We start from the raw sequence: 16,461 nt of genomic DNA on the forward strand, positions 1-16,461 counted from the left end.
CCTATACGTAGCCCTTCAATGTTGCCACAAAGGAGCTTGTTTCTAAGAAGCTCCAGAAATTTCACAGCAGTGTGTTGAGTTCCATCGAACTGCTCACAGTAGCCTCCCCCAGCCTCTGGAATGCTTTGAAGGGCACAGGTGGTGCCCTCCTTGCATAAGCCTGTCTATATCAGTTCGGGGATCCGCCAGTCCCTGCTCTGGCACGAAACTGGACAAAGGAGAGGGGAGTGACCACTCAGGGGAGTGACCACTCAGGGGTGGTGCCCAGAGCTCCTCCAGTGTGTCCCAGACCTCTGCCAGCTTGAATGCAGAAGTGTGAGAGCACAATGGAGGCCTCTGAGTTGGCAGTGCCAGCAGGTGACTTCAGAGACCCCTCCTGATGGGTGCTTACCTTGTTAGGTGGCCAATCCTCCTCTGAGGGCTATTTAGGGTCTCTCCTGTGGGTTTCTCGTCAGATAACGAATGCAAGAGCTCACCAGAGTTCCTCTGCATCTCTCTCTTCAACTTCTGCCAAGGATCAACCTCTGACTGCTCCAGGATGCCTGCAAAAATACAACAAAGTAGCAAGAAGACTACCAGCAACATTTTAGCGCCTAATCCTGCTGGCTTTCTCGACTGTTTCCTGGTGGTGCATGCTCTGAGGGCTGTCTGCCTTCACCTTGCACTGGAAGCCAAGAAGAAATCTCCCGTGGGTCGACGGAATCTTCCTCCTGCTAAAACAGGCACCAAACTTCTGCTTCATCGGTCCTCTGGGTCCCCTCTCATCTCAACAAGCATGGTCCCTGGAACGCAGGAGCTGGATCCAAGTGACCCCGACAGTCGAGTGGTCCTTCTGTCCAAATTTAGTGGAGGTAAGTCCTTGCCTCCCCATGCCAGACAGTAATCCTGTGTGCTGCGTGAACTGCAGCTGCTAGGGCTTCTGTGCACTTTTGCAAGGAATCCTTCGTGCACGGCATAGCCCAGGTCCCCAGCTCACTGTCCTGCATTGCTCAACTTGCTGAGTTGATCACCGACATCGTGGGACCCTCTTTTGTAGTGTTGAGATGACTGCCATGCTCAGATTTCTTGAATGCCTGTTCAAGTACTTCTGCAGGTGCTGCCTGCTTTTGCATGGGCTCTCTGTACTGCTGAGCACCCCCTCTGTCTCCTCCTCAAAGGGGCGACCTCTTGGTCCTTCCTGGACCCGGGCAGCACCCATTTTCTTCAACCATGACTCTTGCAGCTAGCACGGCTTGTTTGCAGTCTTTCTGCATGGAAACAACTCTGTGTCCTCTAGTACACTGTGGGACATCTTCTGTGCAAAGGAGAAGTTCCTGGTATCTTCTGTTGTTGCAGAATCTTCAGCTTCTTCCACCCTGAGGCAGCCCCTTTGCACCGTCATCCGGGGTTCAGTGGGCACCTGCCCCCCTGGACACTTGAGTGACTCTTGGACTTGGTCCCCTTCCTTTACAGGTCCAGGAATCCGTCTACAGTGCTTTGCAGTCAGTTGGTGCCTTTGCAGAATCTCCTGTCACGACTTTAGTGTGTTTCTGGGGTAGTAGGGTAAATTTACTCCTACTTTCAGGGTATTGGGGTGGTGTATCTTGGACACCCTTAGTGTTTTCTTCCACTCCCAGGGACCCTCTATATACTACACTATGCCTGGGGTCCATTCGTGTTTCGTATCCCACTTTTGGAGTCTATGGTTTGTGTTGCCCCTAGGCCTATTGCATCCTATTGCATTCTACAGTGTTTTCACTACTTTTCTAACTGTTTACTTACCTGATTTTGGTTTGTGTGTATATTTTGTGTATTTTACTTACCTCCCAAGGGAGTATATCCTCTGATATATTTTTGGCACATTGTCACTAAAATAAAGGGGGTGATTCTGAGACTGGCGGGCGGCGGAGGCTGCCCGCCAGTCTTCCCCCGACAAAATACTGCTCCGCGGTCGCAAGACCGCTGAGGGTATTTTGAGATTTGCCCTGGGCTGGCGGGCGGCCGCCAAAAGGCCAGCCCAGGGCAAATCTACCTTCCCACGAGGACGCCGGCTCCGAATGGAGCCGGCGTAGTGGGAAGGTGCGACGGGTGCTGTTGCACCCGTCGCGTATTTCAGTGTCTGCTTTGCGGGGACCTCTTACGGGGGCCCCTGCAGTGCCCATGCCATTGGCATGGGCACTGCAGGGGCCCCCAGGGGCCCCGCGGCACCCCCTACCGCCATCCTGTTCCTGGCAGTAGGGGGTGTCAGAATCCCCATGGCTGCGGAGCGCGCTCCGCAGCCATGGAGGATTCTCCCGAGCAGCGGAAAGTCGGCGGGAGACCGCCGACTTTCCGTTTCTGACCGCGGCTGAACCGCCGCGGTCAGAATGCTCGACGGCCTGTTGGCGGTGCTCCCGTGGTCGGTGACCCTGGCGGTCACCGACCGCCAGGGTCAGAATGACCCCCAAAGTACCTTTATTTTTAGTAACTCTGAGTATTGTGATTCCTATGATGTAGGGCTATATGATATCAGTGGTATAGTAGAAGCTTTGCATGTCTTCTAGTTCAGCCTAAGCTGCTCTGCTATAGCTACCTCTATCAGCCTAAGCTGCTAAAACACTACTAATTTACTAGTAAGGGATAACTGGACCTGGCACAAGGTGTAAGTACCATCAGGTACCCACTATAAGCCAGGCCAGCCTCCTACAATAAGCCCCTAGTATTTTGAACTACATGTACCCATGGCTTGCAAATTAAATGCTTCTAATCAGCCTGTATCACTGATTGTGCCACCTATTCAAGTAGCCCTTTAAAAATGTGTCAGCTTGCCACTACAGAGTTAGGATGGGCAGCTTTAAACTGCCATGTCAACCTGACAAAGTCAAAGTTTTGTCAGGTACAAACCTTCCATTTAATACATATGTCACCCCTAAGTTAGGCCCTACATAGCCCCAAGGGAAGCGTGCAATGTATTTAGAACATTGTACATGTACTTTAAGTTTTACATGGCCTAGTAGTGAAAAACTCCCAAAGTCATTTTTCACTACTGCAAGGCCTATCTTTCCCCAACGCTATGATTGATATTACCTTATTACATCCAATAAGTGTAATTCCCAATCTGGTAGAGATAAGGTTTTCAAGTTTGGTGTCTCTGAAATCACAATTTAAGGTCACAATTTATGGTAACAACATATTTTAAATTGTAATTCTGAAAATGCCGCTTTTAGAAAGTTGGCATTTTCTATACTTTAGCCATTTTGTGCCTGCTGCCTGTTTCTGACCACATGCCTGGGGTGGAGTGACAGCTGGCTTTGTGTATTCCCACTAGACTACGACACACAATGATAGCTTAGATGTGACCTGTTGGGCCTTGATGGGCCATCCTCTGCAGAATGGGAAGGAGGAGCTGGGCACAGCCTCACTCAAACCTGAATAGTCTGTGTCCTATCCATACACAAAGGACTGCATAAACCTCCGTAGTTAGTCTGGAGCCAGGGCAGGAAAGTCAAGGACTCTGTGCACTTCAAAGGTATCTCTTTGAAGTATCCCCACTTCAAAGGCACAAATGGGTATTGGACATCTGACACCACCAACTCAGTACACTTCTGAACCTTTGGATGCTCTGCCAGAATGAAGGGCTGCTGTGCTGCTACTAAGACTGCCATTCTGTTGGACTGCTGCTCTACAAGGAGCTGCTGGCCTGCTGTGCTGTCCTACTGCCTGCTGCCCTCTTGCCTGGGGATGAAGATCTGGACCAGCACCTCCATCTTGCACCCATGGCCCCAGATTGACTCCAAGGGCTAGTTTGTTGGCTTCCTGATCTGAACCTCTGAAGCATAAGAGGCTCCCCACTGCTCCTGAACCTGTTTCAAATGAGCTTATGATTCCTAAGGGGCACCTTTCAGGTCCTGGGCCCTTGGTAAAGGTTTTTCAGCTCTTCAAGCCAAGCTTTTGGGCTCTTTGTGAACACGAACAGGCCTGTTTGCTAGGGAACCTTGTTGCTCACCCGGAAATCCTGCTCGAGCAGCCGCACGTTCATCTCTTTGCACATCGATTATCACTGCTGGAGACCACTAGGCTCCAGCCTCCCCCATCCATGATGGCCTGCCAGCATTTCATGCCCCATGGACCGCCACCAGCGATGCTCTCCCTGCTCCTGGTGAACTTCTTCCCTGTGAAAAGGACTCTTGGCACAATTGTGTGAAAGGTAAAACTTCAGTGGAACTAATCTGGAACTGTATCTGACCCGCACTCCATTGTGGTTGAATTGAACTTTTGACTTTGACCCTTCTAGCGCAACCAGATAGCCATGGTAGATGCTTAATGCTTTTTAGGTGCTATAGTTCAGTTTACTCTCTGGAAATTCATAACTCAAGTTCTACTTATTGGATTTATTCAATTAAGTTATATTTTTCTAACCAGGTGTGGTATCTTTTTGTGTGGTGTTTTCACAGTTTTACAGTTTGAAGAGTTGCACAAATACTCCACTTTGCCTCTTAAGTTAAGCCGGACTGCTGTGTGGACAGGCTACCAGAGGGAGCGCACTGGTTAATTTAGGTTGTGGTTGTGACTTACACTGACTAGGATTGTGGCTCCCACTTGGTCAGGGTGCATACCTCTGTCAACCAGAAACCACATTTCTAACAGTGATGACCTTGCCAACCACTGTCTCATCTTTCACTAAACCTTCATCAGCAAGATAAATGAAAAGGCAGTCTAGGGGGTGAATCTTTGCCATGAGCATGATTGACACCTTTTGAGCATCTCCCAAGTCTGGTTGCCTCCAGGGCACAAATAAAAGCTTTACATTTTGAACCCAAATGACAGAAACTAATGAAACAGGTAGCAGTGAAACTGCAGAAGTCATAGGGCATGATTACGACCTTGGTGGATGGGATACTCCATCACAAACATGACAGATATCTTGTCCGCTGTATTATATGTTCAATTACATATGATGGATCTTGTAAAACAGCGGGTGGGATATCCGTCACATTTTTGATGGAGTATCCCATCTGCCAAGGTCGCAGTCAGACCCATAATCTTGAAGCGGACACTGCTGCACACCCAGCTCCAATAACAATGGTGCGAACCTTGGGCTATGCAATCCTCAGATTGAAACAAGAGAGCAGGGATCCCAATGTGGAGCCTTGTGACATTTCAAGCTATCCAACAGAGCATGAGACCAAGGTCCCCCAGGGCCCTTGCCCACCCTTTGAGGTGCTTCTGACTAGTCTCAGTGGGCAATTCATCACCTGGGGCTGAACAATTAGGCATAGCTGTGATCAGGCAGACTGGTGGTACATTGGGTGCCAGCAGGTGAAGTTGTGCACTGCAGGGAAAATCATGGATGCCCCAGAGTAAAACGAAAGTCTTACCAGAGTGTGTCCCATGATTAGGGGTATTGTCAAATCCCCTAAGTCATCTTCTTTGATTGAGATAACTTTCCAGAAAAAAATGGGACTTTGGCACATGGGGCTGTCACCTTGTAATCTACTAAAAAACTCAGGCCCATATTTATGAAGTTTGTGCCAACTTTGCATTATTATTTTTTACGCAAAAGTGGTGCAACCCTACCACCACATACATATTTTGATGCTAGACCTGTCTAGCCTCAAAATCTCAGAATTAACATCATTTTTTGGAGAGCCAACCCACCTTGCATCGTATTGCGACAATGATTTGCAAGGTAGGGGGTTCCCTTCCAAAACATGATGCTAGCCCTCCACTGCCATATTTAACCCAACATTAAAACAACTCACAGAAAGGAAGCAGTCCCAGAAAATGATGCAAATGCCAATTTGCATCATATTTTAATGCCTGGTCAGACCAGGTGTTAAAAAGAGGTTGCTCCAGCTTGGCACATACCGCAGACGTCAGCGACAACAACAGGTCCTTCAACCACCACAGCAGGAACCCCAACACCACAACAGCAACCACAAAGACCGCGCACAAAAAAGGAGAGGATCTTTCAACAGTATACAACCATCTTTGGGCTCAGGGAACAAAATGTCATCAGGAATTACCGTTTGAACCGGGAGTCAATTGTATACATATTGCACCACATTGTGCCAGACACAGCTGCAAGGGTGGAAACTCCAAAATACATACCACCCATGACCAAACTCCTCGCTGTCCTCTATATGCTGGCGTCAGGATCTTTTCAGGCAACGGGTGCACAAGTGGCTGTATCTCCAAGCCGTCCTTTCCGTCTTCCTTGCAAAGGTTCTGGATGGAATTATACTCCTCACACCAAACCACATCTGCTTCCCCTACACCCAGCATCTGCAGCAGGAGAACAAGCAAGGTTTCTATCTAATTGCTGGGTTCCCGCATGTGCTGGGTGCAATGAACTGTACCCATGTCCAACTGGTGCCACCTGCAGCAACAGAGCACCTATGCAGGAACCGCAAGCACACCTATTCCATAAATGTGTAGAACTTTGTAGACCACAGAGGGCTACTTAAACATTCTCACCAAATACCCCGGCAGCGTACATGGGGCCTACATATTCTGGCACTCCACCATCAATGAGCAGTTTCAGGATGGGCAATATGGCAATGGCCTACTCGTAGGTAAGCCACCATACCAATCAGTACACAGACAACACACCAACATTGTAGAATAAACATACACCACACTAAACACACATGGGCAAGGAAACACAGATGTACATGCAACAACACATATGCCACGTGCCACACTACACCGCATTCATTGCACATCACACACACATACACCCACATGTACCTAAAACAGCCACAACTTGACTGACACACCACGTGAGGACAGGTGGAGCCATATCCCCTTTGCATACAGAAGCTGGGCCCACACCACTACTAGTTCCCACTGGTTGACACCTAAATACAGATCCTACATACATTACACTAAATAATGTGTAGATCAGCAATTTGAATGGCGTAGGCTATGTCAATGTAAAGAAAGTCAAACATAGGCACAGCAACACATTATTCATTGGGTTCAAGGCTCTGGCAGCACCAATATCAAATGCCACCCAAGTGTTGCCATGACCAACAACATATCACCTACACATACCTGACATACCTGTAGTGTGCACATTCACCTGTCTGCTGCATTGTGTTGCACACATGGGAATACTACATTACCTGTCATGAAAGACCATGGAGCAGAATGAAGAGAAGTCATGCAGCACCTAGCCAGTGTCACCTCATATGCGCCCCTTAGCACCTCCTAACACCACCATGTGTGTGCAGTAAACAAAAACAGCTCACCATGGCACAGAGTGTGTGCAATACTATAATGATCATGGATGCCATTGTAGGAATCTGTAGGAATATAGAGGACATACCTGACCTTCATGCACCATGCATAGGGTCCCATGTAAACGAATGGTGTGCCCCCTCTCAATGTCTGACCTGTGCATGTGTTGAAAGTGTCTATGATAAATCATGTATAAGAACTTAGGAGATTCCACTGCATCAACTTTTGCTCATCCTCCAATTGTGTGATTCGCACCCTAGTACATTTGATGGCTGGCACAGTCATCATCTTCCACAAAGGTCACTATGTGTTGCACTGCATGCGTAGTGCCACATGTTAACATGGAGGCCAGAGATTGACTTTGTAGGGCTACCATGGTGACTCTACATAGTAGACCACTGTGGTGCAAGGAGGTGGAAGTTTCCACCAGCAATAGGACACTGGCACAAATATGGACAACACAACACATATTTGAAGCGGGTGAACCATCAGTTTGAATTGAATATTACAATTGTAAGGTCCCTGACCCACAACCCTAAATTGTCAAGTCTATCAACATAGAGCTATCAAACCATTTCACAAAAGAAGAACATACACTATACCAGAAGCAAGACTGTGTCGCCACTGCACCTAAAACTAACAACTGCCAAGATACATGCAAAACCACTATCAAGCATTACCAACACATCTTCTCTCATTCCTTTGCAGCCGACCAAGGTTACAGCATACAGCCATGGGTGATGACTCCATTTGGCAATCCCACAACGGTGGAAGAGCGTGCATGTAATGAAGGCCACAGAAGAACACAAAATGTGGTAGAGAGAACATTTGAGCTTCTTAAGTCAAGGTTTAATTGCCTGGCCCTGACATGAGAAAGCCTGTTGTTGCTCCACCACTGGTATGTAAGATGATAGTGGTATGTGCAATCTTGCATAATATATGTATACAGACCAATATTTCCTGGGATGAACAGGTAGATGTCCCCAACAAGGAGGAGGATGACAATGGTGCAGCACATTTGGAGGGGGAACCATAAAACACTGCTGCAGGAGTTTACAGAAGACTACAAATTGTACAGAACATTCACACCTAGACACTGCATAAATATTATCACTTTGCAAATATCACCAATAAATTACTTTGTACCAGAATCTCCATGGTATAACTCATTCTCCACTATGTATACTATTGGAATGTAACTCATACCTCAGAGAGCAAGAAAGAAACACAACCATTACAAGTATGGTTCCAACACAGTTTGTGATTTAAGAGGGTCTAGTGCCTCCATGTCACACACCTGTGTCACTTAACTCATGGACATGTGGCTCTTGAAGGCCTAGATCCATGCACCACAAAATATAACATGACGTTAAATGGGCACTAAGCAAAATCCTCAGCCTTTCCCCTCATCATTCCACGCCTGGCAGGATGTATTCAAGGGAGGCATACATAAGGTAGGGACTGTTATCAAATAGTGTTTAAGTAATGTAGGAACTGAACAGTGTCACATCTCAGACTGATCGCTGCTATGCCAGCACTGTGCATATGTGACAATGGAAGGACACAATTGGTAACTATGGACCTTCATTTACTGTTCAGGGTTAGTAACCAATGTTAGAGCCAGAGCCTGCATTGTATATCAATGGGCTTATGTCCTGGCACTGCCATTGGGCCCAACCCTGCCACATGGTGCGCTGTACCTCAAATATGACACACACGTTGGCTATGGAGTATGCTGCAGGTTGGCAGACAAATGAAGCACAAATGGATGCTGAACCACTCTCCAAACATATGGCCCATAGTCAGGATTTAAGAATAAAATGGGACAATGCACCATCAAATTAATGTCTGGGTGGAATGTAGGAAGAGTGTGTTCCACTCCTTATGTACATTCTATACACACTTCACACACAAATCTGCTGCTTGGCACATGCCTATAGCTAATCCGGAAATACATGTGAAGACTGATGCATGGGTGTATGGTCTAGCTATCAAAGGATTTGCATTTACCATCAATGGTTGACATGTGTCAGTAAGGTAACCTAGTATAGTCTGTATTACACCATCACACAGCTCATTGACACTTACATACCAGACCAAGAGAAAGTTACTAACAGTGACAAAATTCCCTAATATGTCTAGGCCTTCAACATGCCAATCAGATGTGGGATGTGCAAGTATGTCCAGCAATGTCCAAATATGTCACAGACTCATCCAAAAATGTATGGAGAAGAAGTAGACAGATATGTATAACGTGGCTAATAAAAAAAGCAGTGCTGAGATGATTTCACACACTAACATCATATACTCATGGTAAAAGTGGCATAGGTTGTGGAATGCAGGAACTAATGCATACCTATGTACAACAAAAAATGTAAATGGACAGCTGAGAGATACCCATGGAGGTCACTTGGAGATGACAAAAGTGCTGTGGCACGTATAATGTCATGTCACATGTGTGTGGAAGTCTTGTAATCTTACGCAGTCAGGCAATGGGATGGTAATTATCATGTAACCAGTAGTAGCAGATGTGTACATCTTCAATTTACACAAGTCACACATTGCATCCTGTCCATTAATGACCGGGCAATGTTGCTGTAGCACATGTGTCCAAAATCTAAGCAGCCTAAAGATTGGCAGCAATTTAGGACAGAATCTACTCCTAACAAGATATGCGGTAAAAGAGGGAGAAGGTACACACATAAGCCAATTCTGACTGTGCAACGCATCAATGTCAACATGTGATCACCGAACATATGTACAGAGAGGATGGCTAGGTCAGTATATAACCTACTCATGTTTGCACTTCAATAATCTGTTAGTTGCCCATCACATACCATCATGACAGGAGATAGTGACAGATAACACCATCTGTCCCCTGGCTCGTTCCTAAATTACAATTTACAACAAAGATACAAGCCCTAAACAAGCTGCCCATGAAAATTACTAAGGTAATAAAATCATGTCTGTCGTACCATGCCAAATGATGAGACATGTCCTACATGTGCAAATGGTCAGTTCCCAGTACATGAAAGCGCAACGCTGACACCGGAAGAAAAATAATATCCCAGTCCGTTTGATAGTAATTGTGCATTTGTCTGTCTGCAGGGGACAGTGCATTGCTCTGCTGAAGAGCAATCATGAAGAGGCTAGATCCATGCCCTAAACCCCCTAACACCATTGCTTAGGCTACATTGACTATTGACATTTTCAGGGGCCTGATACATGTGCAGAGTTGACTGAGTAGTGTGGCACACTGTAAACCAGTGCCTAACTTGCAACCAGTGGTCTGTGTGGGCATACAAAACTCCCACAGTAATGATGAGGAGTAGGTTGCCATCTTTGCTACTCTGCAACACTGCTACACAGTGGTATGCCATTGTATGTAACAGTTATAACAAACACAATGTGGTTCATTGTGAGTACCTCATTGGTGGTATGCACACATTTGCCAAATATCTCAGCACACATGTACCACTTAAATGGCACAGGCCTGATAATGTGTGTTGGAGTCTGCACAAAAGACAACTTTACACAAATGTAAGTACATATGTCTCACAAGATCAATGACAGCATAAAATGACCTTCAGATGTGTTCCGACATACAAAAACATAGTTGGCACTGATATGACTACACAGGCATATGTCAAAGTTCAGCAAGTGTCCATGCAGGAAGATAGCTATATGAGGTTTCCTATCCCATGAACACACCGCTATGGTCATGTTTTACTGCAATGACACTGCACATGTCTTTCCACACACATGGCACATACCAACCTTCATTGACACATGTGTGTACATCATCTCCTAAATCTAAGATGCATAGGAAACTATGGTGGTCATTACAACCCTGGCGGTCGGTGTTAAAACGGCGGTAAAAAATTAGCAATTACGACCGTGACGGAAACCGCCAACAAAGACAGACACTTTAACACTCCGACCGCCACGGCGGTACAAACAAACAGCTTGGCGGTCACCGCCAACAGACAGGCGGGAGACAATGTACCGCCCACACTATTATGGCAGGCCAATCCGCCACCTTTTCCAGGGCGGATTCACCGCATATAAAAACACGGCGGAAACAAGAATCCAGAAGGAAAAACGCTCACCTCTACACACTCCATGAGGAACGAGGACGCCATGGACTTAGAACTCCAAATTCTCCCTGCAATAGTCTTCCTGCTCCTCTACCAGGAGCACGAATGCCAGCGGCGAAGACCACGGTGAGTACTGCACCTACGACACAGAGGAGGGGGGAGGGAAAAAACAGTGACACACACACGCAACACCCGCACCCCCACCCTCACCCACTACAACACACACACTAATGCATATCAATACACCACAGTTACACCCCCAAGCCCCCTGGAAGAATGCAAAGACAATAGAAAATTAGTGTAACCATTGTAATATATTAAAAGCAAGTAGGCAGAAATATATATATACACCACGTACATAATATATACCAAGCATAGTAGTCCAGGTAGTGCTCTAAGAAAGTCCGTGGAACACTGGGACCACACGGTATGGGAGAGGCCCACACAAGATCCCCGACCATGACGGAGAGAACACTGCAGGGGCATCAGACAGCAACTAAACAGGCACCTCAGGGGGAGGGAAAGGGGGGGCACCTCAGCCGCTTGAGTGCACGACGCCAAATCCACAAGGGGACCACATGCCCACTGTTCAATCCTGGGGAGTGCAAAGCCACATTCTCTCAAGTCTCTACAGTGGGTGGGCTGCCCACTGTTCAATCCTAGGGAGTGCAAAGCCACAGTCTCTCAAGTCTCTACAGTGGGTGGTTTGCCCACTGTTCAATCCTGGGGGGTGCAAAGGTACAGTCTCTCAAGTGGATAACAGTCTCCACTGGTTCTGGAGGGGGCTTTGTGCCCAGAGTGCTTCATCCTGCCAAGGACTGAGGTAGTGGATGCCTTTCTCCACTGGTTCTGGAGGGGTCTTTGTGCCCAGAGTGCTTGATCCTGCCAAGGACTGAGGTAGTGGATGTATCTCTCCACTGGTTCTGGAGGGGGCTTTGTGCCCAGAGTGCTTCATCGTGATAAGGACAGAGGGAGTGGATGACAGTCTCCACTGGTTCTGGAGGGGGCATGGTGCCCAGAGTGCATCATTCACCCCGAGACGGACTCAGTTGCGTCAGTGCCCTTGCTGCTCATGGGCCAGCGGTGCTTGAGATGGCGGTGCCCTGTTCAGCGGTGCTTGAGATGGCGGTGCCCTGTTCAGCGGTGCTTGAGGTGGCGGTGCCCTGTTCAGCGGTGCTTGAGACGGCGGTGCCCTGTTCAGTGGTGCTTAGGACGGCGGTGCCCTGTTCAGCGGTGCTTGAGACGGCGGTGCCCTGTTCAGCGGTGCTTGAGATGGCGGTGCCCTGTTCATTGGTGCTTGAGACGGCGGTGCCCTGTGCAGCGGTGCTTGAGATGGTGGTGCCCTGTGCAGCGGTGCTTGAGATGGCGGTGCCCTGCGCAGCGGTGCTTGAGATGGCGGTGCCCTGTTCAGCAGTGCTTGAGATGGCGGTCTCCATTGCTGGTGCTGGTGGTGGCCTCCTGGGCAGCTGGGCTGGTGCTGGTGGTGGCCTCCTGGGCAGGTGGGCTGGTGCTGGTGGTGGCCTCCTGGGCAGCTGGGCTGATGCTAGCGGTGGCCTCCTGGGCAGCTGGGCTGGTGCTGGAGGTGGCCTCCTGGGCTGGGATGATGACGGTCTTCTCCACTGCGCTGCTCTTCCCAGACTTGCCAGGTTTCTTGTGGCCCTTCCCCACCTTGGAAGGTGTCCCAGCTGACTCCACACTCCCACCTGTACCCCTGGGAGTGGCTTTGGTGGCTGGAGTCTTCCCCCTCTCCTGCCGGGCACTGGCCAACTTCTGATGCTTCACAGGTGGGGACTGTCTGTGCTGTGGCTTTGTGCCACTCTGGCTGACCTGGTGGCCGGTGCACTCCAGATTCCGGTGACTTCAGGCACCACTGGTCCCAGAGATGTTGTGGCTGAGGTGCTAGTTCGGGACCTATGAGACAGACGGGGTGGGGGAGGTGTGGGAAAGATGTCAAGGATGGACAGGAAAGGTTTCTTCGACACTGGAACTGGTAGCTGGAGGGGGTTTGGGAGTGGAGGAAGAGGTGGTGGTTGTAGGAGGTGTACGTTTGGTGACTTTGGGTGAAGGTGCATGCGCTGGAGGCTGTTGTGAGGTGGATGCTGTTGGGTGGGTGTGAGCCTGCGTTTGTGTATCTTGGGAGGGGGCATCACAGACACACTGGGAGAGGACACAGGGGACGTGTGAATGGTAGTGGGGTGGTGACTGCACGTGAGCAGGGTGTGGTGGTGGGTGTGCTGGAGAGGGACGTTGTGGCTGTAGAGGTAGTGCATGCAGGTGTGAGTGTAGACGAGACTGGGAGGGAGGAGGGAGACGAGGAGGAGGGGGACACAGTGGAGGCAGTGGATGTTGGTGTGTCTGCATGTGTGTGATGCTTGCGTGAATGCCTGTGGGATGTGTGGTGCTTATGTTTGCCTTAGCTTTCCTTGGGTGTTGACGTGTGTGCATGTTGGTCTGTAGGTGTGCTTGGGATAGGCTGAGGTACAGGGGATTGGGTCGGGGTGGAGGAAGTTGCAGGGGGGAGGCTAGAGACGTGGACAATCGCTGCCATCAGTGCTGAGGTCAGAGTCTGAAAAGCTCGCTGAAGGGCCGCCTGACCAGAATGAATGCCCTCCAGGAATACATTGGTTTGTTGCAACTGCCTCTCTACACCCTGGATGGCATTCGAAATGGTAGACTGCCCAACAGTGAGGGACCTGAGGAGGTCAATGGCCTCCTCACTGAGGGCAGCAGGGGTGACTGGGGCAGGGCCTGAGGTGCCTGGGGTGAAGGTGATGCCCACCCTCCTGGGTGAGCGGGCATGGGGCAAAGGCTGAGGGGCTGCTGGGAGAGCAGTGCAGGTAGGGGGGGTGGCGGCTGTACCTGTAGATGGGGTGGCACAGATGTTGCAGCCACCACAAGGGAGCTCCCATCAGAGGATGAGTCCGTGTAGCTGGTGTCAGCTCCTGTCCCCGCAGTGGGGCTCCCCTCGCCCTCCGTCCCACTGGTGAATTCAGACTCCATAGTGTCGCCCTCCAGGGCCATGTGGGATGCAGCTCCCTCGTGCTCCGGTGCCACTGCTCCTCCGCCTGATGATGCTAATGCACAAAAGAACAGGGAGACCACAAAAAGGGGGAGGACGACAGAAGAAAGACATGTTGAGTGCATGCATTACCGCTACCGTTGGCGGACACGACAGACACAGAAGCCCCTTGCACTACACCGCGCTCTTGGGCTCCACTGTTCAATTCCTGGGAAATGGCCTACAAGGCTATGGACGACATCTGCACACATGGATGACACAGGGGCATGACTAGGTGTATTTGGCACTCTACAGAGGTGGGGTGGGGTGCCACATGGCCTGCCTTACGGAGCGGCCTTGTCTACGGAACTCGCCCTGGCCTAGGGAAACCCACAGCCCACCTCCCCCACCCAGACACCTCCACTGCACGCAAAGTCAGCAGAATGAGAGTGTACTCACCCCCATGTGGCTGCTGTGATGCCCTCAAGCACCCATCCAACTCCGGGTAGGCCACCACCAGGATCTTGAACATCAGGGGGGTCATGGTGCGACGGGCACCCCTCCCACATTGGGAGGCCATCCCCAGCTGAGCATCCACCGTCTTCTTGCTCCAGCGGCGAATGTCCTCCCATCTTTTACGGCAGTGGGTGCTCCGTCTGTGGTAGACCCCCAGGGTCTGAACGTCCTTGGCGATGGAACGGCAAATGTCTTTTTTCTCGTGGGCGCTGACCTACATGAACTGTAGGGGGGAAAAAGAGAAGTTATTACCAACTGCACCATCAAAGTGATTGGCCCCCATCCCTACCCTTGCCATGTGGCACATGCATTCACCGTCTTTCATGCATGCAGCACTCTCCCCCCTTCCTTCTTACATCCAGCCCTCTCCACACAGGCATAGCCCATACAACATGCTCCCTGTGTACTCACCTGTTTGTCTGGAGGACCGTAGAGTAGCGTGTACTGGGGGGAGGACCCCATCCACGAGCTTCTCCAACCCCTCCGATGTGAAGGCAGGGGCCCTTTCCCCAGACACTTGAGCCATTGTCTCCTCCAGACCGAGGTCACAGCAGCACTTGCAGTGTAGGTCCTCTCCTGTCAAAGGTCAGGTATCGAGTTAATGAACAAATAAAAAAAGTTGGTCACGTCCACAGCGGTGCGTACCATCACCGCCGGCGTACATCCTCATTGGCCCCTGGGACCCATAGGGTCCAATGTTAACCAATGCAGCATTGCGCCACGGTCTTCGACCGCCTACCGCGATGGTGTACAACTCCAGCGCAGTTACCTCACATCCCATTGTCCCACTTTAGAGGTCAGGCAGCTGCCATTTCAGGGGCCCACATGGCTTAATTTCCAACTGCGTCACACACACCTAGGCCTAGACTCAACACACGTACAGGCCACCTTTTGTGTATGATTGGTGTTCTGAGTAAACTGTGGGTACATACCTCTGAGTTGTTTGACTCTCTGCTCGCTGTTGTCCTTTATAGGCACCGTCCGCTGGGACATGTGAGGAGATGGCGGCATCCTCCGGTGTACCGACCGTTGGTGGACCTGTCGACAGTGGAGGAGTGACATGTGATTATCACATACAGGCTTGACCGTGCCACAATCCAGGACCTGTGTACCCAGTTGGAGCCAGACCTGATGTCAGCAATCCGCCATCCCACAGGAATCCCCCCTCAAGTGCAGGTGCTGTCAGGTCTCCATTTCCTTGCAAGTGGGTCTTTTCAAACAACAGTGGCCATAGCATCAGGGATGTCCCAGCCTATGTTTTCCAACGTATTGTCCAGAGTGTTGTCTGCCCTTCTGAAACACATGCGGAGCTACATCGTTTTCCCTCAGATTGAGGATTTTCCTACAGTGAAAGGGGATTTCTATGCCCTGGGACATATCCCCAACATTATAGGTGCCATTGATGGGACCCATGTGGCTTTGCCCCCCACAGGAGTGAACAGGTGTACAGAAACCAGAAGAGTTATCATTCTATGAATGTACAGATGGTATGTTTGGCAGACCAGTACATCTCCCATGTGAATGCCAAGTTCCCTGGCTCAGTGCATGACGCCTACATCCTGCGGAATAGCAGCATCCCTTATGTGATGGGTCAACTCCAGAGGCACCGTGTGTGGCTATTAGGTGAGCACCTGGAGGCAAGTCAGTGGG

This window comes from Pleurodeles waltl, chromosome 8 (genome assembly GCF_031143425.1).
Source record: "Pleurodeles waltl isolate 20211129_DDA chromosome 8, aPleWal1.hap1.20221129, whole genome shotgun sequence".
Taxonomy (NCBI): Eukaryota; Metazoa; Chordata; class Amphibia; order Caudata; family Salamandridae; genus Pleurodeles; species Pleurodeles waltl.